Source organism: Mesocricetus auratus, unplaced genomic scaffold (genome assembly GCF_017639785.1).
Source record: "Mesocricetus auratus isolate SY011 unplaced genomic scaffold, BCM_Maur_2.0 Super-Scaffold_4256, whole genome shotgun sequence".
Lineage (NCBI taxonomy): Eukaryota > Metazoa > Chordata > Mammalia > Rodentia > Cricetidae > Mesocricetus > Mesocricetus auratus.
This window is the reverse complement of record NW_024429182.1, coordinates 101,096,237-101,119,903: the sequence shown is the minus strand read 5'-3', so window position 1 is coordinate 101,119,903 and position 23,667 is coordinate 101,096,237. Positions and strand designations below refer to the sequence as shown.

At 41.1% G+C, this 23,667-nt stretch overlaps 1 protein-coding gene and 1 long non-coding RNA gene across 2 annotated transcripts in view; one reads left to right on the top strand and one right to left on the bottom strand.

The window, feature by feature from the left end:
• Gab2 (GRB2 associated binding protein 2) overlaps positions 1-23,667 on the top strand; it is a 164,989-nt gene that overhangs the window by 107,102 nt on the left and 34,220 nt on the right. The gene's annotated exons all lie outside the window — the stretch shown is intronic.
• On the bottom strand, positions 15,969-16,968 carry LOC121132883. Its single transcript, XR_005869589.1, has 3 exons — positions 16,830-16,968; positions 16,565-16,754; positions 15,969-16,373 (listed from the first exon to the last, which is right to left on the bottom strand). It is a non-coding gene; the product is annotated as an uncharacterized LOC121132883 (long non-coding RNA).

Here is a 23,667-nt window from a genome sequence, read left to right as displayed (position 1 = left end):
CCTTTAGTTACATTACATTTGAAGTAAAAGTCAAGTCACAGTCTTCTGTCTGTGAACATCCAGTACCAGTTACTGAGGAGACTGACTAGTATACGTTGTTGGTGCCATTGCTACCAATTAGTTGGATGAAGACATGGGTTTGGTTCTGGGATCTCTAGTCTATTCCATTGGCATGTGCATCTGCTTTTATGCCAGTACCATGTTGTTTTTGTAACTATGGCTCTGTAGTGTGACTTGAAATCTGGTATTGTTTTTTTTTATCATTTTTTATTTTAATTTTAAATAGCTTGTTTTACATGTCAATCCCAGTTCCCTCTCCCTCCCCTCCTCCCGCACTCCCCTTCCACCCTCCCTCCCACCCTATTGCCAAATCCTTCCACATAGGGGATATCTAGAGTCTATCATTTTACTCTTGGTAGGGTCAAGGCACTCCCCTAAGAGTCCAGGCTGAGAGAGCATCTCTCTTTGTGCTATAGGCACATGAAGACAGATTGTATACCAGGGATAGACACTGATCCACAGCTCAGGGCCCCATAGGTTGCCCAGGCCTTCTCACTGACACTCACATTTGGGGGGTCCAGATCAGTCCCATTCTGGCCTCCCCACTGTCGGTCTGGGGTCCAAGAGCACTCCCCTGTTCAGATCAGCTGTCTCTGCTGGTTTTGCCAGCCCATTCTTTGCCAATTTGCTCATCACTCCTCTCTCTCTGTCACTGGGTTCCTTGGGTTCAGTTCAGTGCTTAGTTGTGTGTTTGCCTCTGCTTCCATCAGTCACAGGATGAAGGCTCCCGGATGGTTATAGACATCAAGTTCATTATCAGGAATGGGCATTCGAGGTGGTCCTTCCACTATTGCTTAGCTTGCCAATTGATGTTATACCTTTAGATCACTCGAGGTCACTCTGGTGCCTGATCTGTCTTCGATCCTATGATTCCCTCTTCCCCCTATTTTACCCCCACCCCCTCAACTTCCTGTTCCCCCATGACCAACTCCCTTCCTCTTTACCCCCTCTATTCTTCCCAGGTCCCACTACCCCCCTCGCCGTGTTCCCCATCCATTCAGAGGATCTTGTCTCCATCCTCTTCTCTTGGGTACTATGCATATATGCATATCTTTTAGGTTCTTTCCTGTTTCCCAGACTCTCTATCTGTGGAAGTGCAGACTGGCACTATCCTGATCCATATTTAAAATCCATATATGAGTGAGTACATACCATGTTTGTCTTTTTGCGACTGGGTTACCTCACTCAGGATGGTTTCTTCCAGTGCTATCCATTTCCCTGCGAATTTCAAGATTCCATTGTTTTTTTCTGCTGAGTAATACTCCATTGTGTAATGTACCACATTTTCTCTATCCACTCTTCAGTTGAGGGGCATCTAGGTTGCTTCCAGGTTCTGGCTATTACAAACAATGCTGCTATGAACATAGTGGAGCAGATGCCCTTGTTGTATGAACCTGCCTCATTTGGATAAATGCCTAAGAGTGGAATTGCTGGGTCTAGTGGTAGATTAATTCCCATTTTCCTGAGGAATCTCCATACTGATTTCCAAAGAGGCTGTATGAGTCGGCATTCCCACCAGCAGTGGAGGAGTGTTCCTCTCTCTCCACATCCTCTCCAGCATAAATTGTCTTCGGTGTTTTTGATTCTAGCCATTCTGACAGGAGTAAGATGGTGTCTCAGAGTTGTTTTGATTTGCATTTCCCTGATGGCTAAGGATGTTGAGCACTTTCTTAAGTGTCTCTTGGCCAAATCTGGTATTGTAATGTCTCCATTCATTCTTTTTTTTTTCAAGATAGCTTTAACTATTTAAGATTCTTTTTCTAGGTCTGTAAAGAATGCCATTTGTATTTTGATATGAATCTCATTTGATCTATAAATTGCTTTAGGTAGTATCAATATTTTAACTATTAATTCTTCCAAACTTTGAACATGGAAGTACTTGTATTTTTCTGTGTCCTCTTAAATTTCTTTATTGGTATTCTTTAAATTTTCATTTAATATGTTTTGTTTTTATTTTTAGAGTCCTTGGTGCTATTTTGTAGGATTTGTAGTGATCATAAATGAGATTTTATAATTTCTTTCTCAATGAGATTATTATTAGTGATTTATTATGTTTTATCAGTGTGTGAAAATGTTATGGATATCTGGGCTAGGAAGATATCTCAGTTGGTAAAATGTTTGCTTTGAAAGTGTAAAAACCCATGTCTAGATCCCCAGAACCCATATAAAAAAGCCATGTGTGATGGAGCATGCATATAATTCTAGAAATGCCTAGATAAGAGGTGCAGACAGGAGGATCATTGGAGCTTGTTGGTCAGGTAGTCTAGCCTAGTTGGCAAAGTATCAGGCCAGTGAGGTCTCTGTGTCAGACAGAAGGTTAAAAAAAAACACCTGAATTTGCCTTTGACATCCATACATGAAACACCCGGGTGGAAATTATAAGTTCTGGTTTTATAGTTCTTTGGAGTGATTTTAATTCATGATTACATATTAAGTATTTTACAAATAACTAGAAGGATATTTAAAGGCTCCAAACATAAAGGAATGATAAGTATATGAAACTATTAATTACCCCAATTTTATCAGTAAGTAAGGGACAAGAATGGGCAATGTTTAGAGGGTGGCAGATAAGTGACTATTTTGTCAACAGCTTTGTCTAACTTTTTAAACATTTGTTTATTAATAATAATAAATTCCCTTAACACCAGACATAAGGGTATAAGACTGTAATCCTAGCACCTGGGAGGTGGAGGCAGGAAGACTGAGTTAAAAGCCAGACTGGGCCTTTAACTCAGTCTTCTTGAGTTAAAGCAAGATGGTCTCAAAAGGAGAATAAAAATGAAAAGTAAAATAAAAGATATATTCCATTAACCTTGAGTTTTGTTTTGTTTGAAACAGCATCTCAAGATGTGGCTTAAATTACCCTTGATGTCACTATACAGCCCAAGCTAGCCTGCAACTCTCAGATCTTCCTGCCTCAACTCCCAAGTGTTAGGATTAGGCAGGTGTCACCTTGCTCAACTTTAGCTTCTTATCATCATCATCATCATCATCATCATCATCATCATCATCATGATACAACTACTTACTCTGTCAGCCTAGCTGGCCTCAGCCTCCCAAGTGCTTGGATGGTAGACATGTGCTGCCACATTTCCAATTAGCTTCTTTTTTAAGGTAGATTATTTTACTGGTTGTCTAGTGGTTTCATTACCAGAGCAGAATCATAGTTTTCTCTGATAGAGTTGAGGTTCTTTTTGAGATGAAAAACAATAGGCTTCTCTTCCTTCTCACAGGAGACTCTAGTATGCTGTAAGATCAAGTTACATAGTGAGTTATGTTTTTATTAAGTAGCTTTCTTTAGTTTATTATTGTTGTTGGGGAGGACACCTGCCAATTTTGTGAAGTTGGTTCTCTCTTTCCAACTCTGTGTGGATTCTGGAATCTAACTCACATCATTGGGCTTGCATGACAACCACTTTCACCTGCTAAGCCAATTCACCAACCCTTCAGTAGTTAAGTAAATTTATCTGTAAAACCCAGGAAGTGCCATAGATGAGAGCTGGGGTCTCAGGGGAAGCAGGAAGTTATCTTCTGACCAGGAAGTGCCCATAGATGAGAGCTGGGGCCTGAAGGGAAGCAGGAAGTTATATCTGAGTATCCATTTTTGCTCAGACCTGTATTATTAAATCACTTTATTTCTATTATCTTCCTTCTTTCATCTGTCCCTCCCAGCCTACCTCTCTTTCTCCCTTACTTTCTTTCATTTTTCCTCCCTCTATTTCTGCCTTCCTATTTCCTTCCTTCCTTCTTTCCCTGTCTTTCTCTCTTGTGCTCTTGCTGTATAGACCAGGCTGGCTTTGAACTCACAGCCCTTCCTGCCTCCACCTTCTAAGTGGTAGGATTACAGTTGTGCATCACCACACCTAGCTGCATTTTCAAATAAGGACAATGAGTAATTGATCCTTCCTGTGTAGCACTTTCAAACAGCAGTACTTACAGATTCTTTCTGTCTGTCCTGACCTGGGCTCATTGCAGTGAGATGCCCAACTAGCATCAGCCTCTAAAACTTCTTTCTTATGGCTCAGCTCTCCTGATGGAACCTGTGTCCTAGAATCAATACCTATAGGTATAGAGCACCCTGAACTGCCTCAACCTAACCTTCAGCAGCCATGAAAAAGAAATAATAGCTGCCATATACGCTCTGAGTATAGAGACTTTAAATAAATCCCTAATAAAAATAGCAGTAATCCTTTTAGGTAGCAATAATTTCAAGCCATGGTCATACAGCTAGAAAATGACACATCCAGGATTCAAGATTGTGCTAGGGTTGACTCCACACTATAAATGATATTGTTACTTTGTCCCTGAATCCTAGAATAGGATTATCTGGCAGAACTAAACAGTGTTTCCCCAGATGGCATTGTATAAGAGACTGTAGGCACTGCTGACCCCTCCACATGGGGGGTCCCACAGCAGGCTCAGGTGTCACTCCTTATCACCTCAAATTGTTCCCATCTGTAGGCTAGAATACTCTCTATAATGACCTCTAGGGCTTCAGTCCAGTGACCAGATTCCATTGGGGTGTCTGTAGGCTGTGATGAGAATGTCTGGTTCAGATCTCTCCTCTGGAACACTGTGAGCAAGAGTTGCTTGACCCAAGTCTTAGTCTCTCTCTTTCTATTCTTGCCAGTGCTTCTGCTTCTTTGTGGGTTCATCAGGCAAACCACAGGTCTCTGGCAGCACTCCATCTGCATGTTCCCCAGGACTGTGCACACTGTTCTCCATGTCTGGGTCACCTGCTTGCTGCCTGACCTTGTGGATTCCTCCACATGGGAGCCTTCTTCAAGCAGACACTCCTTTTCTTTCATCTGCCCCTCTTCCCCTTAAGGGGTGTGATGGGTCCATTGAACACTTCTGCTTTTTACCTTCAGCTGGAAGAGCTTCTGTAGCAGATGGAGTGTCTTTTTTTTTCTCTTCAACTTTCTTACCACCCCCAGATCCTTATTTCTACTGCTACCCTGCAATTCCTCACATTTCCCAGCCAAAAACATCTAGATAAAACCTGAGACATAATGCCAGACCAGAGTCTGAATATTGACATAGGTTGGAGAAGACATCAGCCTGACAAAGAGCTTCTTACAAAAGAAAGCCCAGGCTAATACTCCAAAAAGAGAAGAACAAATGCCAAAAAGATTTCATATAGTGTAAGTAGGGGCCATTTTTGTTTTGTGTGTATATACATAATTGAACCCCTCCCTTCTTCCTTCCTTTCCTCCTTCCCTCTAGGAATCAAAATTACCTGCAAAACTTAGCATAAAGAAGTAGATAACTACTCTGAGCTTTGTTTACCAGTAAACTAGTCTGGGTCCTCACATTGATGGCCAGTCATGGGCAACTGTCCCCGACCAGATGTACCACATACAAAAAGAATCAACTTTAAGCAGAAAGCTTTGATGAATTATTCATGTGCTGAGGAGTCAGCCAATGTTAGGAAAGAAAGGCCTCACCCCTTTGAATCCTGAAAGCTGAGGAATGCCTTCCTGTGTCCCCTCCCTCCTTCACTTCTCAATTGCTGTCCAGGACCCACAGGGTCACTATTCAATCTGGCAAGTCAGCTGTGCTGGAACCCAGGGCTTCTATTTATTTGCTATTTGACATCAAATATATAACTTTACCTCTTAAGGTTTTATCATCTGGAACATGGAAATGATGTATCACAGGGTTGTTGGGAAGGTTACGCCAGATCACAGAGGAAACATCGGGAAACCGTGTAGGAACAGTGGCTGCCAAATCAAATGTAGGAACGGTTGCTGCCAAGCTCTGCTGTCCATATAGTGAGGGTGATGATGATAAAGTAAAGATGCTTTTTATATCTATAGGACAAGATAAACAGAGTGTGACTTAAATATCTACCAATTTTAGAGAGCATTCCTGTCATCAAACCCTTCTGTAGTCTCATTTGAAGCAAAGTGAGATAGACATGGGCAACTGGCATTATTCCTATTGCACAAGGTGGGACAGGGAGCTTTTGGAACACTGAGTGGCCTGGTCTGAAAGCAGAGGTGCTCCAGAGCTTTTATGCATCCTCAGGCTATGTTTGCTAACTCCTTCTGTCTCATGTCTAAACCCTTCACAGACAGGTCTGGGATAGCTGCTTCTAAGTCACAAAATAAGCAGCCAGAAGGAGGAGCAGTGGGACATTTATAAGTCACTGGGAGCAGATTACTTTGCAAGTGCAGCGTTATTATACATTAACAGTGGTCTCTGACAGCTAAATTAGCAGACTAACATGCTCTGTCACAGAGTAGCCAGCAAGCCACTATGAATGAATTTGAGCTCGGAGTTTAGCTCACCAAAGCCCCATTTTGTAACTGGTAAAGATTTTGAAATAAGGCCAAAGCCTCTTCCATATCCTCTCCACAGAATTAGCTTTTCCCTTCTATACTCCATGGCAAAAGTTTTGTGGCAGTAGTTAGCCTAATTCTGTGGAATGAAATCCCCAGAGTTCTAGCTGCTTTTTATCTCTTCCCCCACCTTTTCTCTACTACAAAATTGATGAGGCTGTCCCCCAAAATGTTTTATAAATATTTAAACCTCTAGTAATTCTTGAGTTTCCCAACTACCCAGCAGAATATTTCAAGTCTTAGATTCCATCTGGGGTCACACAACATTCACAGGAATGCTTTGGGAAAATGTTCAGCATCCTGTAGAAGAATGTCTTCAAACTGAGGGGCCATCAAATAGCTCATTCCTCTCTAGCCCCCTGTTCCTGCTAAACAGCAGAGAGAGCTGTGGGAGAGCTGCTACTCACACAAATGCCTTTGGACAACGTTGCCCCCCAGCCCCCACCCCTGGCACCCCATGCTGAAAGTGGGTGGGAGAGTTGAGAGTTAAATTGGGTGGGGAAAGAAGAAATCTTTCCTTCCTTATCCCTGGGAGGCCTTTTCTTCCCTATTCCCTCCCCCACGTTTTGGTGGTGTTTCTCTGAGCTTAGACTCCTAGCTTCTCTTGGGACCCTTCTTGGAAGCTGAGAGCCAGTGTGGGAGGTGAGAAGCAGCATCTCCCCAGACTGGAACCAGCTGTTGAGGAGCAAAGCAAAGAACAGGGTGGAGACTGACCCAGGCCCCAGCCCAGAGGAGGAGGCTGCTGTCTGAGTTACCCACCCTTTTTTTCCACTGAGACAATGAGGAAAATAAACATCCAGACCAGTTTCCAGCCAGAACTAAAATCCCTGTGTCTTTTTAGAAAGTGTTGTTCTAAGTAGTTCTTAAGTATCATGGTTCCTTTGTAAGCTTTTTGCTTATTTTTTTGTTTACAGCTAGGTCTAGTCACCCAAAGAACAGGTCTTGAGTTGATCATAAACTCCATAAATCTCCATAGAACTTACTGCATTGTCCTGGAACAGGCCCCAGCCCTGACCTTCAGGGAAGTCCAGAGTCTGGAGGAGAAAAAGGTGACAGGGAAAAACATGACCCCTTTTTCCATTCTAAGCCTTGATCCTTCTTCCTGCTCTGTCTATTTATTCAAGACACTCCCCCTTCACTCCCCTTCTCAGCCAGCATAGATTAAGTCTAGTGTTACCTGCCAAAACCCACAGACTGAGAGGTAGGAGCAGTCTGGTCGCAGATTCTCAGCCCCAGCAGCTTTGGATAGCTCCCAACTACAGCGTTGAGATTCCCTGCTCCCACACCTCCTTTTCCTCGCTGATTCTCCATAGTGAAGGTTGTTGAATTGCCAATACATTCCAAAGTTCTGTCTAACTTTAATTTTGGACCAGAGGTTGAACTAGATTTTTATATTTAGTGGTAAGTAGCATTGGTTTTAAGTTGATATATTGGATCCTTGAAAATCTTGAGTCTGATTAAACATCCAGTTATAGATAATTATTCTTAGGATTCTGAATGCCACAAAGCCCATAGATATGGTCATTAGTCCAGGATCTAAACTGGGAGTCAAAGTCTCAATTTTAGATTTCCATTTTGTTACTGACTCTGTGTGTACATCTCATATTCTTCAACAGTAAACTAGAAGTCATTTTAAACACTATTTTAAGAATTGCTTTTAATCAAAATCCTACATGGAACACAACACCTGAAAAGGAAGAATCACTTTGAATATTTCAGGGGAAAGGGTCAAAGGCCAAAAGTTGATCAGGACCTAAATGCTCTTCTCCCATGCTTTCCTGCAAAGGCTAAAACACAGTGTGAAAATACTGGCTATGGTAGATTTCTCAAAACACAGACCTTTACACCAGTACTAAGTTAAGAAAAATTTTTATCAACAAATTGAAAAGCATGAGGAAGATATAGTTGATTTTATAAAACTAAGTGTGACTAGATTTTAGAACTTTATTCAGAGCCTCTTTGTATATGTATGTGTGTATAACATGTTCTTTTGTGTTCATAAAATCATAATCCTACTAGATGATTTCCCCATAGTTGACACCATTAAAAAGTGGAAGCCCCAGCCGGGTGGTGGCGCACACCTTTAATCCCAGCACTCTGGAGGCAGAGGCAGGCGGATCTCTGTGAGTTCGAGGCCGGGCTGGACCGATAGCCTCCAAAACAATACAGAGAAACCCTGTCTCGTAAAAACCAAAAAAAAAAAAAAAAAAAAAAAAAAAAAGTGGAAGCCCCAACTAGGCAGTGTTGGTACACACCTATATTCCCAGCACTCGGCAGAGGCAGGTGGTTCTCTGTGAATTTGAGAATTTGAGGTCAGCCTAGTCTCCAGAGTGAGTTCCAGGAACACCCAGACCTGTTACACAGAGAAACCCTGTCTCCAAAAAAAAAAGAAAAAGTGGTATCCCCAACTTGATATACCATGGCTGATTGATATCCATGAGAGGCCTACCCTTTTTTGAAGAGAAATGGAGGCGAAGTGGATGGGGGGGGGGACTGGGAGGAGAGGAGGAAGAAAGTGAGACTGCAGTCAGAATGTAAAAACAAAAGTAGAAAAAGAAAATATTAAGAAAACAAATCCAGATAAAGAAAGAAGATGGCAGCCCCATTTTTATTTTCATTAAAATAATATTTTTTATTTTACATATCAATCTCAGTTCTCCCTCTCTCCCCTCCTCTCACTCCCCTCAGCCTCCCCCCACTGTAACCCCTATCCACCTCTCAGAAAGGGTGAGGCCTCCCATGGGGAGTCAACAAAGTCTGGCACAAAACATTGAGGCAGGACCAAGGCCCTCCCCACTGTATCTAGGCTGAACAATGTATCCCTTTATAGGGAATGGGCTCTAAAAAGCCAGTTCATGCACTATAGATAAATCCTGGTCCCACTGCCAGTGGCCCCATAAACAGTCACCCGCATTCAGAGGATCTAGTTCGGTCCTACACCGGTTCCCCAGCTGTCAGTCTGGAGTCAGTGAGCTCCCACCACCTCACATCAGCTGTTTCTGAGGCTTTCACCATCATGGTCTTGACCCTTCCTCTCTTCGACTGGACTCAGTGCCTAGCTGTGGATCTCTGCATCTGCTTCCATTAGTTATTGGATGAAGGTTCTATGATGACAATTAAGGTAATCATCAATCTTATTAGAGGGGAAGGCCAGTTTAGGTATCCTCTCCACTATTTCTTGGAGTCTTAGGTGGGGTCATCCTTGTGGATTCCTGGGAATTTCCCTAGTGCCAGGTTACTCGCTCACCCCATAATGGCTCCCTCTATCAGGATAATTCTTTCCTTGCTCTCCCTCTGTCCTTTCCCCAACTCAAGCATCCCATATTTTCTTCCTCCATTCTCCTCTCCCTTCCTACCTGCTCTCTGCCCCTGTCCCATTTACTCAGGAGATCTTGTCTATTTACCCTTCCCAGGGGGATTCATGAATGTCTCTCTTAGGGTCCTCCTTGTTACCTAGCTTCTCTGGGGTTGTGGACTATAGACTGGTTATCCTTTGTTTTATGTCCAATATCTACTTATGAGTGAGTACGTACCATGTTTGTCTTTTCAGGTCTGGGTTACCTCACTCACTAGGATGTTTTTTTCCTAGTTCCATCCATTTGCCTGCAAATTTCAAGATGTCATTGTTTTTGCAATTGTGTAAATGTACCACGTTTTCTTTATTCGTTCTTTGGTTGAGGGGCATCTAGGTTGTTTCCAGGTTCTGGCTATTACTTTTAAATGGCCATTTCTAAAAGCACGAAGATGAACAGAGGCTGTGCTATAACTCATCAGTAGAATGGAAGCATTTGGAAACAGTGCCTTAGAGGTGCTGCTAAGTGTCAAGAATAACCCGGTCCCCACCTCTGCTTCTGCAATCATGCACACACACACACACACACACACACACACACACACACACACACACACACACACACACACACACAGAGAGAGAGAGAGAGAGAGAGAGAGAGAGAGAGAGAGAGAGAGAGAGAGTATCCATGCTTGACTGAGTTCTGGTTCTATTCCTCTGTTCTAGTTAGAACTAGCCCTGAGATTTCTGCCTTATTTTCCTTGCCCTGTTAACCTGTTTGCAGTCTTCAGTCTCACCTGGGATGGGCCTATCCTGTTCTTAATTTAGTTCTTCTCATAGATCAGAGCCTTCCCAGACATTAAGTCATTGCCCAAAGCCTCACTGCCCACTGGAAGATGTCTGGGTCTTTCCACCTGAATTTCTGAAGAAAAACTGCTTCTGCTTCCCCTGAACATGTTTCCTCTTCCTCTTGAACTCTGCAACCCACAGTTTTAAGTGATGCCTCAGTTTCTGTTCTGTTCATTTGTTCAGCCTATAATATGGAGTACCTGCTTTTTTATTGTCAAACTCAGCCAAACTTCCTTTGTAAACCCGAGGCTGGTCTTATGCTCAGATTGACTGCCTCAGCTATTCAAGTGCTGGGATTGTAGCCCACACTTGGATTGGACTCTTCTTGATGGCTTTTCCTCCTTGTTAGCAAGATTATATACTATTAATTAAACATTGGCTAACTCTGTGCCAAAGTATATCTTTTTTAAAAGTAGGTTAATATAAAATATGAAATTTTAATTTTTAAAATTATGTTTCTCAATTTAGCTTCAATATCAAGCCCTATGTGGCCACCAATAAATATTTTGATACAGTTAATTTAAATTATTTAGCTACAGTGTTTGGCTATAACTTTGAAAATTGTTGTATAACCTACTTTGTTTTAAAACTCTCATTTCCAAATGTTGTTTTGAGAAATGCACTGTTGGAATAGGAAAGGAGCCTTAAAAATTCTAACTTTAGGGCTGGAAATGTGGTTCAGCAGTCAAAAATTCTTCCAGAGGACCTGGGTTCAGTTCCCAACACCCACATGGTAGTTCACAACTGTGTGTAACTCCAGTTCCAGGCATTTGACCTCCATAGGCAACAGGCATACATGTAGTGCATATGCAGACATGCAAAAAACACCCATGTACACATTTTAAAAGGAAAGTCTAACATTATTCATAGGAGTTAGACCAAAATAACTGAAATTCTAAATATTGAGACAGTGGCATAAAAGTAAAATTAAAAAAGAAAACCTTAATTTTACTTAATATATGCACCATTTATGTAAACTGTTTTCTTATTCATCACTTTTCAGGATGAGGACAATGAATATCATTCTTCATGGCAGGTGAATCCCATTATCCAGAACAACCAGCCAAGACAAAAGGGAATAAACAGGATAGGATGTGAGATTTCTAGAATATAAGATCCTGAGCAGTCCTCAGAGCGTGCTTAGTTCAGACTCTTCAAATGACAGCACATCCAAAGGGGAACAAATTTGTTCATATATAAGCTAGACATGGTGGCACATGATGATCCTAGTTTTAGGCCAGCCTGAGCTACATTGGAGAACCCTGTCTCAAAAGCAAAAGGCACTGCATATACACATACGTATGCACTAGTATAGAAGGCCAACTGATTTTTATGGTTCTGGGTATCAGACCCAAGAGATTGTTATATGCTAGACTACTTCTGAGATATATCCTCAGCCCTCAAAAAACTCACTTCATACACAGTATCATAGAATCATGTTGGTAGGTTCAGTTTCAATATGTCAGTTAAGTTGGTTTCCTTCTGTGCCTCAATTTTGATCTTCATCAGTAAAATAAAAAATAATAATTCTTTATAAGATTATTATGAAGTCTAAGAATCCCCTTAAAATAGAGTATAGATAAGCATATATTAAATACCTGTTGTATATATGGTTAGTAAATTGATGCTGTCTTTTCTATGATCTTCTATACAGCCTTAGTGAGTTTTTGTTGCTGCTGTTCATTTGATTTTATTCTGGTTTCTTTGTTGTTCTTGCAGTTGTTTTGTCAATTTGTTTTTGAGACAGGGTCTCACAATGTTGTCTGGGACTGGTCTCCAAATTCCTGTGCTAAAGCAATCCTACCACCTCCTCAGCATATTCCAAGGATCGAGGGCTATAAGTGCCCACCAACTGCCTGGCTCACAACAGCCCTTTGAATACAATGCTACTTTTAAAATCTGTAGTAGACTAAATAACTCTTGTCTCTCTTTTATTCAAACTCGAAATGGTTTTTGTTGAATGTATTTAGTTTGTTTAACAAATGAAGACTACTAACAATCTTGACTTGAAGTTCATTATACTTTTGAGTTATTGGAGTGTTCAGTAACCAACGTGTCTGTTTTAGCAGTCACTGGGATCAAACCCACAGCCTTCCCCATTCTAGGGAAGTGTCTCTTTAAGTGCATTTCTACTAATAGCGAAAATAACCAATTGCTAGAGTTTACTAAATAACAGGCAGTGTTCTAAGCATCTCCCAGATTGTAATTCTTACAATACTTAAATAGATAGGTTTTATTACTGTCACTCCCATTTTATAAATAAGGATACAGAGGCACAGAGATGTTAAACAATTTTCTCTAGTTCACACAATTAGAAAACAAAAGAGCTGAAATTCATACCCAAACTATTTAACCCTAGAACCTGTGCTATTAACTATTTTTATTTCATTTACACACACACACACACACACACACACACACACACAATTTTTTTAGGTATAAGTGCTCTGTCTGCATGTATGCCCACATGCATTACTATCTACATTTTTTGTTTTGTTTTGTGGGGCTTTTTTTTTTTTTTGAGACAAGGTTTCTTTGTGAAGTCTTGGCTGTCCTGGAACTAGCTCTGTAAACCAGGCTGGCGCTGAACTCTCAGAGATCCATGTGCCTTGCCTCCTGAGCGCTAAGATTAAAGGCATGCTCCATAGCCACTTGGCTATTATCTCTGTTCTTTAGTGAGGGCTGATCTTCCTTTACTCCTTTAAGGCATCCCAGAAAATTCTTGCTACCTGTGATTTCAATCTGAGCCAGCTTTCCTCTTTGACTTAAACAGCACCTTCAGTTTCTTCAGACTCAGGACAGATGTCTTCATACCTACTGGGATCCATGTTATTATCAGCACAGTTAGGTGTCTAGATGGGAAACTTGGTCATTGGTAAGTAAGAAACAATCATTTGGCCATAAAGCACTATCTTGTTCACCCAGTGTTTAGGACAGTTTAGATATCCTGAAAGAATACTAGATGAAGTAATGTGAGGAGTCCAGGAAGAAAGCAAGAGTAACACCCAAGAGTAAGATGCTGGCCTGACATCTGTAAAAGAGCAAAGGCAAGAAAAGGGACGAGGCCCATGTTGTATGATAAGAACATTTCACCAATATAGCCTCCATGAACATGGGAAGGAAGAGTGCAGAAGGCTGGCTAGTCAGATTGTCCTTCAGCTCTGCTGCCCACATCAGGAGATCTCAGAGACGGGGTCTCACTGTCTATCTCTGGCTAGTCTGAGACTCACTATTTAGACCAGGATAGCCTCAAGCTCAAGAGATCTGCCTGTGTTCTGGGATTAAAAGCATGTGCCACTATGCCAGCTCAGAGGTATGTTTTTATCACCGCCACAGTGAGGCATCAGAAGTGAACAGGACATGTAGGGCCCAAACCTCTAAGGGAACCTATTAGAAAGAGACAAATGAAAGCAAGGAAATGAAATGATAGCAATCAGTGCTTTGATGAGTAAGACCTGGTAATAAGGAGTGACTAGACTGCTGGTTAAGAAAAGGCCTCTTTGCTGAGGTTTGACTAGTCATATGAGAACAGTTGTGGTTTTAATTCTTTTTTTATTTTTTATTTAAACTAGAGACAAGCTTTCTTCACATGTCAATCCCAGCTCCCTCTCCCTCCTCCCCTCCTGCCTTGCCCCCCCAATCCCCACTCCACTCCCCAGGGAGGGTGAGGCTCTCCATGGGGGATCTCCAGAGTCTCATTTCATTCAGGGCAAGGCCTAGGCCTCCCGCAATTGTCCAGGCTGAGAGAGCATCCCTCATTGTGGGATAGGCATGCAAATTGTCAATCTCTGTGTCTGTGCTACTGGTGTTATGTTCAGGAAGTGGTCTCCTGTACCAGTTCATTCGAGGGTACTTCCAACTTTCTCTTCTAAGAGGTTCAGTGTGACTAGATTTATGTTGAGGTCTTTGATTCATTTGGACTTAAGTTTTGTGCATAGCGATAGACATGGATCTATCTGCAGTCTTCTACATGCCAGCATCCAGTTATGCCAGCACCATTTGTTGAAAATGCTTTCTTTTTTCCGTTGTATAATTTTAGCTTCTTTGTCAAAAATCAGGTGTTTGTAGATGTATGGTTAATATCAGGGTTTTCCGTTTGATTCCATTGGTCTACCTGTCTGTTTTTGTGCCATTACCAAGCTGTTTTCAGGATTATAGCTCTATAATAAAACTTGAAATCAGGGATGGTGATGCATGGCAGGCCTTTCTAATACATATGATATTAATGTTTTTGCCCTCCCGGTCATATTAAAAATATAGCTCTCTTCTTTTGGACAGTAGTGAAAAAAAGTAGGGATGCTAAAATGTGAAGATAAGATTTGAGGGGTGAGTAGGAAACTAGAGCAGTAACAGAAGAAGATCCCTGTGGCTGCAGAACTAGAGACAGCAGCTAAGGAACAGCTGGCAGCTGCAAATTGGGTCCTGCTAAGCTCTTGTACCTGCAGTCCTTGACTTGCCACACAAAGGCCAGTCGACTGCATACACACCCTGGCACAGGTCCTGTCTAGTCAAACACTGAAAGTTTGGTAAAAGGAATTCCAGATCTCCCTCTATACCAGATTCCTCTTTCAGTGAGATACTGAAAGGGTTTTAGAGCACCTATGTGCAGCGACCACTGATGTTTCTTCCTAGAAAGCTTGAGCAGTCTTTACAAACTTTACAGATTAAGGGCATTTAGACTTACTCAGTTTCATAGCAAGTACACCAAAATTCAGGCTCCAAATCTCAAATTCCTTCCCCCAACAATACACTGCCTCTCCTGAAGCCAGTGTTTTCCTTCAGATGCTTGTGTGTGCCTCCTAGTTCTCTAGGGGAAGCTAGAGCTCTTAGGCTCCTAGCCGTGCATCCAAACTGATCTGTTTAAGCTATCCACTACTAATGATTCTCAGTGAATTCCCACAATTATGTCTGACACTGGAGTTTACACAAGTTGACAACTGTCTTAGTGACAGTCACTGTGAAAGAAACAAAAACTCCCCCTTACAAAGTTGATTAGCTTTAACTGTTGTTAATGCTTTTTAATATATTTTTGTGGAAAGTTTTCAAGGTTTAAAATGCATCCCTAAAATTTGAACTTATCATACTCACGGAATGGATTGATCTCCCTGCCCCCAGGAATACTAATGGGTTCCCAGAGTTCCTTAGGGGGAAGGATGGAAGTACTCCTGTGAATATAAATGACTCTTTGCTTCTATGGTATGAGCTCATAAATCAAGGACAAGATCCACCCTTTGAAACTGGCCTGAGATTTCTAGTATAATGCCTACAGTAAATGCTCATGACTCTCAAAAATGACAAGACTATTTCATTCTAGTGGTTACAAAAAAAAGTGACTTTAGGTTCCATGCCCAGCACTCCCTTTCCACATTACCCCCCAAAACAGCTTTATTTCAAGTATGAATGAACACTTTGAGGAGACTACCTTTCAACAAAGACCCTAGCCAACCCAATCCCCCCACAAAGGGACAGGAGAAAGGACAGACTTGGTAAGGTGAGAACAAAGCTTATTAACCTAATGAGCAGAACAGTGTCTGATTATTGTTCAAAACCAGAAACATACACAGCCCAGGAAACTTCACAAAGTGAGAACAATTTCCTCCAGCCAGAGAGAATTTGGAACCTGGAGCTGCTCAATCATTCTACTGATCAAGGGAGGAAAAGTTCTGGTTTAATTGATTTCTTATCCAAATCCTGCTTTTTGCTAGGGCTTGGAACACTGTGCCTTTGTCGGAGAAACGGTGTTCTAGATCCTGACTTCAAAAGCTTGTATCTTGTTGTGTATGACAGATTTGTGAATTCCCAACTAAAATTCATGGTGAAACTAAGTACTGTGAAAGATGGAAAGAAAGGCATGATTAATTCTGACTAGAGGCCTGATGCAAGGCGTTTGTGTCTCTAAGAGGAGTACTCTGGGGCAAAGAGTTCTCCAAGGATATATAACCAAGTGTCATAGCACTAAGCTACAGCCACTCTGCTTTCCCCTGTGCATTTTATGGAATCAATTTCCACTAATATATACCTCAGGATCATATGTGCCAAGGTCAGGATGTTCTGACTTGGCTGTCCTAAGCACTGAGATGTTCCTTCTCAGATTCTTCCATGGAGGGGGTTAGAGAATTGTAGTGACAGAATGGCTTCCTGGGATCTCATGTTGCTGTCTGTCTCTGCCACCTCTTTCAACTTCCTCTGCTTTATGGTGATGATAAACACTAGAAAACATATTTTTGAAGTTAGAGAATTATTAATAGTAGTCTTTAAGTTTGATCTAACAGTTGTTTACTTACTATGCAAATATGAGGAATGTCATAAACTTAGAACAAAACAATCCTCCAGCCAGCCAGTGTTCTGATGGTCAGATCTTATGACTTCTATATAGATACATACTCTATAGAGAATACCACTTCATTCATAGTGATACAGCTTGCTGCGGGACTAAGAGATTTGAATTCTAATTCCACAGTTCATTTATGACCTCACTGTAGAGCCTTGAACAAGTAGTTTCCCTTCTCTGGGCCACCATTCATTGAACTGTAGATGAAAGATTTGGGGGACACTATCAGTGATAAATGAGGAATTAGACTCCAGAGAATCTTCTGTTTGCCATTTGATGAGGCTATTCAGTGGAGTCCTTTATTTATTTGCACTTATAATTAAGAATTACTTACCTAATTATGGTATGTACGTCAAGCTTGTGATTATGAGTTCAAATGATCTGGAACTGCCAATCCAGTCTTGCCCTTCACACTTACCAGTGGTCTTATATCTTTTTAGTTCTCTACCCATCTGGTTTTCTAGTTAGCTTTAGGATCCTCTCTCGTTCTGTTTTCCAAACTCATTCATCAACCATTTTCTCTGGTTAGACCTTTAGAAGTTCACTTCTACTATCCCACTTCTTGGAATGTATTGAGAATTAAATAATTGCCTTTTATTGACTGGGTGGTGTAGCTGAGTGGTAGAGCGATCACCTAGCATGTATTAGGCCCTGGGTTTGATCCTCAGCACTGCAAAACAAAATAAAACTAATATGATGATGCCTATATTTCCTCATCTAGAGTTCAGTGAATGGTGGCCCAGAGAAAGAACACTGAAATAGACTCTAAAAACATGGATCAAGTTCTAAAATCACTTTACTTTTGCTCTGAGCAAAACTCTTAATGTCTTTATATGCCTCATTTCCCTCACTGTCATGCCAAATGCCAAGGAGGCCCTGCAAAGCTCTTTGAAGGATTCTTTCTGTTACACATTGTTGCTTGGGAATTAACTGTGAGTAGTTACAATGTGAGTAGTTACTACAGTCAGAACATGGATGGCTTTCAAAGAAAAGATTTGGAAGTATTTGTTTCTTTATTTAACTTTCTTAGCTCTGTGGCTTGGAGATATATATATATATATATATATATATATATATATATATATATATATATATATATATATGACTACAGGTGCTTAAAGAGGCCAGAGGTGTCACATCACCCTGGAACTGGAATTATGTATAATTGTAAGCTGCCCAGTGTGGTGCTAAGAACCAAACTCATGTCCTCTACAAAAAGCAGTAGGAGTCCTTCCTCACAGGGAAACTAGAAATAGTTGGTAAATCTTTAGTAAATAGTAGCTGTAATTTATGGTCACTGTTATCCTCTCTGTTCTTATCAGTTCCCCATGTAGCATCTAGGTTAGTTGACAAGAAAAATGACAGTTGCTGTCTTGTCATCCATGCATCCAACTCATCCTTCTTGACCCTCTCAAGGTTTCACAGTAAGAAGAAGTGAGTACTGTGCTAAAGACTTTCTATAGAAAGCTCTCTAATCCTCCCATGTCCAAGTCACAGAGGTCAGAGTTAGAAGAGACAGGCTTTGAGTCCAGCCTAGGCTCCAGGATTTTGTTCTCCCTGTGTCTGGATTCTGAGACTTTTGGGGATGTGGATTATTTGTAGAGTAGGGATACAGATAAAAAGGGCATTGAGATAAGGGAACTGGTCATTATATGGCCAATCATCTTTTCCAGAAACACTTGCCAGCTCTCCTTTCCTGCTCCTGTTATCACTTGCTGTTGATGGCTGGACTGGCCTGGGCAGAGCCCCTCTGCCGAAACCCTCTGAAGCTTTCCTACATTGCAGTTTTGCAAGGAGATGGGAGGAGTATTTACATGCTGGGCAGGCTTCCCAGGGGTGGTTGTGGAAAGGAAGGGGAGTGATTTTGTAGAGCCCTAAAACGAAGCCAGGAAGAAAAGGAAAAAAATAAAACCCTGTTTAAAAGGAAACAATTTGACTCAGACATTTGCAGCCGTTATCTTTAGTCTAGACTTAGAGATAGAAGCCAGGCCAGGAGTCTGGAAACCTCCCTTTTCTTCTTGCTGTGTTACTGACCTTGCTAATGACCCAGAACACAGCATTGCAACAGCATGTCCATCTCATACCAAAAACATCCCAGCCATACATTGTCTAATGTTTTTCCTTTATTTGTACCATATTTTCTTCTCTTAAAAGAATCCAGGCAATAAAAACAAATCTTTTTAACATTTTATATATGTGCATGGTCTCTTTCACACTCTGACCTCCACTCTGAAAACTGCCATATAACATAGGGATTTTAGGCCAAGTATTATCCTCCTAACTCCAAAGGCAGGACTAAAGCTCCAAACTGGGCAGGATCTCAGTCTGATGATGGCAAAACCAGACTTAGGGTCTGGCTGAAATGACTCCTGTCCAGACATGAGGGTCACTGTCCAGAAATGATTTTCCACCTCACTTGGGTCTCCGAGTCATATTGTCCCGCTGTAATTATGAGGTGAAGTGGGAGTAAAGGAGGGGTGTGGGATGATGAAACTAGAAAAGGGGGAAGATCTCTTACTCAAATATATACCACTTTAGTGAGAACAGTTTCCACTTCACATCGGAAATAAGGAAAAATAAAGGTAGGTTGAGCTTTGTTTTATTTTGAAGCAGGTTCTCACTATGTAATCCTAGCTGGCCTGGAACTTGCTGTGTAGATCAGGTTGTCATCAAACACACTATGATTTTTCTGCTTTTACCTCCTTAGTGCCTGGGCCAAAGGGGTGTGCCACCATGCCTGGTCTTTTTTGTTTGTTTGTTTGTTTGTTTTTGAAACAGAGCCTCATTATCCTTGACCAACCTAGAATTTACTACATAGCTCAGGCTAACCTTGAACTCAAAAACATGTTCCTGCCTCAGCCTCCCAAGATTTTAAACATGAGCTATTATGCCTGGCAGGTATATATTATTAGACTACCATTAATCTCTGCCCACACGTAATAGTTTGCTAGGATTTGTATGTGTATGTGTGTGTGGTCTTGTTTTGTTTCCTGTTGCTTTGTTCTGATGTTTGAGACACAGTCTGTAGCACTATAAAAAAAAGACCCAGAGACTGATATTAGGGTTCAAGATTCAAGCTGAAGATCAAAGAAGCAAAGCAGCCAAGCCACTGTTTCTTACCTCTACCTCAGGCTAGAAGGGCTGATCCTGTCTCCACGAGCTCTCACCAAGCCTCAGACTGCTGCCTCTCCTCAGTATGTCTGGAGAATCAATCCCCACGTGAGACACTTTGCATTTTATACCTCCCAAGTGCTGAGATCATCTTTGTGTGAGCTGATTCTCTTTAGGACTGGATCAATTTCGTGTAGCTCTGTGCGGCCTTGAACTAACAGAGATCTGACTACCTCTACCTCTCAAGTGATAGGATTAAAGAAGTGTGCCACCACTGCCTGGCTTCTATAGCTAACTAGTATGGCTGCTTTGCTATTTTGATCTCCAGAGACTTTAATAAATCATAAACAATATATCACCACAACAATCTCACTGTACATCCAAGAATGGCCTCAAGTTCACTGCTTAGCCAAGCATGACCTTGAACTCCTGAGATTCCAGGGTATGTGTCATCATGCCCAGACATGTACAGTCTTTTTTAACCCATTTGAAGTGTACAAGTTGTACAATCATTATGACAATCTAGTTTCTGATATTTTGGGCTAGTATGATAGTTCAGTAGGTAAAGTTTAATCCTGATGATAGAACTCAGGTTGCCAGGACTGGCAACAAGCACATTCACACACTGAACTATTTCACTGGCCCTGAACATATTTCTGTACAAATTCATTACATAGACATAATCTTACCTAGGATATACACCTACACGTGAGACTGGTGGGTCATGTAGATTTAACTTTTTGGAGGGGATAGGTATATTTAGCTTGTTGAGAAATTATCGAACTGTATGTTTAAATCTTTTAATGAGATTTATTTCACATACCATTAAATTCACCTATTAAATATACAGTTCAGTGGGTCTTAGTGTATTTATATGGGTGTGAAGCCATCTCCTCAGCCTTAATTTTAAAAATGTTTCCAGAAGCAACTTCATAGCCATTAGCAGTCATTCTCCCTTTTTGACTGCCCCCCCCAACCCCATGTTTGCCTTAAGCATTCATTTTGTCTGCTTTCTCTCTGTGGATTTGTCTGTTCCAAACACTGTACATAAGTTATACTGTATAGTCTTCATCTTTTATAACTGGCTTCCTTTACAAAATACATTGTTTTAAAGGTTCATCAAAATAGTGTGTATAGCCGGGCGTTGATGGCACACGCCTTTAATCCTAGCACTCAGGAGGCAGAGGCCCGTGGATCGTGGATCTCTGAGTTCGAGGCCACCCTGGTCTACAAGAGCTAGTTCCAGGACAGCCTCCAAAACAATACAGAGAAATCCTGTCTCGAAAAACCAAAAAAAAAAAAAAAAAAGAATAGTGTGTTTCAGTATTTCATTCATTTATATGTTTAACATTCCACTTTGTGGACTGCCATATTATATTTAGTCACTCATTAGTTAGTGGGCACTTTTGGCTTTTTCTTCTTAAGTTTTACTTATTCTTATCTGTTTATGTGAGGGCTGTATGTTAATGTGTACCTGGTGCCTGTGAGGGCCAAATGATGGCTAGATCCCCTGGAATCGGAGTTACAGGTTGTTGTGAGTCACGATGCTGGTCCTCGGATCTTCTGCAAGAGCAGCAAGTACTCTTAACCACTTTAGCCATCTCTCCAGCTCCAATTTGGTGATTTCTATTTTTTTGGTTTTCAGGAATAATGCTGTTAGAAATATTCATGTGTTACATTTTGGTTGTTTGTGTTTCATTTTTATCCTTTCAGCAACCCTCTATAATAAGCAGTAGGGTATATGGTACTAGTAACTTTTCACAGTTGAGGTGGGCAAGGTTCATCAAAGGCAACTTACTTGCTCAGAGTTAAATAGCAAGCTAGAGGCAGACTTACAAAGGGAAACCAATCTTTCAGTTGTTCACTTGATATGTCCTTTTCTATTATATACATCATACCATGGAGATTTTGTTCTGTGAAGTATTTGGATATAATTTTGATATTTTTAATTGTAGTCTGGTATGTGGAGTGCTTGTGGTGTCTCAAGTCATAGCACTCCTAAACCCTATCTAGAGCATACATGTAAAACATACTCCAGTTACCAAAGGCGATTGCTGCCTGAAAGGAATAGCTATAATGAACAAAGCAGAACAACACAAAACCCAAGCTGTGTGATGTCCTGCCTGCAGCTGACAGGGAGAGTGAAGGCAACCCCTCACAGTGCTCTCTCTGTAGTGCACAGGCTGCTCTCAGTGAGGACAGGACTACAGGGTATAGTGCCTTCTGTGTCCAGAGTTAAAAGACCTTATTCTGGTAAACTGAATTCAAATTATTATTATTATCATCATCATTATTATTCCTAAAATAAGCAAGAAAACCTTGGGTGAAGCTTGGAGTTCATTTGATTTGGGGGGTCTTTTGAGGGGGTTGTTGTTGGTTTGTGTGTGTGTGCGCATGCATATGCATAAACACATGCCATGCATGCTTTGTTGTTGTCTCTTTCTTTTGAGATTATAACATAGTTCTTTCATTTCCCCCTTCTCTTTCCTTCCTCCAAATTCTCTCGTATCACTCTCCTTGCTCTCTTTCAAATTCATGGCCTCTTTATTCATTAATTGTTGTTATGTGTGTGTGTGTGTGTGTGTATTTATATTGATTCCTAAATACATACATACAACCTTTTCATTCTGAATGACACCTTTATGTATGTTTTGAAAGACCATTTGGTGTTGGATAACCAATTAGTGTGCTTTTGCCTGTGGAAAACTATTTCTCTAACTCTCAGGATTCCTTAGTTGCCTGTAGTTCTTTGTGTAGGTTTGAAGCTTTCCTGGCTCTGCCCACCCCCATCCTATGTTAGCATGCCTATTGTTGTTTTCCTCGTTCCATTCTTATTTAGACAGTCATGTTGGTGAGACTTAATAAATGTAGCTTCTGACATTCCTAGGATATAATTTCACAACAAATTCCCTGTTCCTTTGGCTCATACAATCTTCTCCTTACCCCCTCTGCAATGGTCCCTAAGCCTTAGGTGCAGAAGTTGTATTGTACTTATAGCCCTTGAAAGTGGGCTCCACAACTCTGTATTTGATTGGCTACAGTTTTCTATAATACTCTCCATCTGTTGCAAAGAGAATTTCCTTGATGAGGGATGAGGACTGCACTTATCCATGAGTATAAGTGACAAATATGTATACAATATCATAGTTGGGGACATATGTATGTGCACATTGTGAGTGCCTGATGCCCAAGGAGACCAGACAAAGATATCAGATCCCCTAGAACTGAAGTCAGAGATAGTTTTTGAGCTGCTATGTCATTCTGGGAACCAAATGCTAGTATTCTACTAAAACAATAAGTGCTCTTAACCCCTGAGCCATCTCCCCAACCACAAGGTAGAGATCTCTTTTTGATGTTTTGTTTTGTTTTGTTTTGTTTTGAAAACAAGATCTCACTCTGTAAGACAGACAAGCCTAGAACTCACATTGCAGTTCAGGCTAGCCTCAGAACTGCAGTAATTCTCCTGCCTAGGACTCCAAAGTGCTGTTACAGGTATGAACTACATTATCAGGCCAGGAAGAGCTCTTTTAAAGTTGCCAACAGAAATGTGATTTCAGCAAGGGTTGGTATAAGCCAACTTTGACATAACTTTTCCAAAGCTACAGATCCTTACATGGAAATGTTGGCTGATTTAATGGGATACAATAGAGGACCCAACTCATCTCAACTCTCTGCTTCAT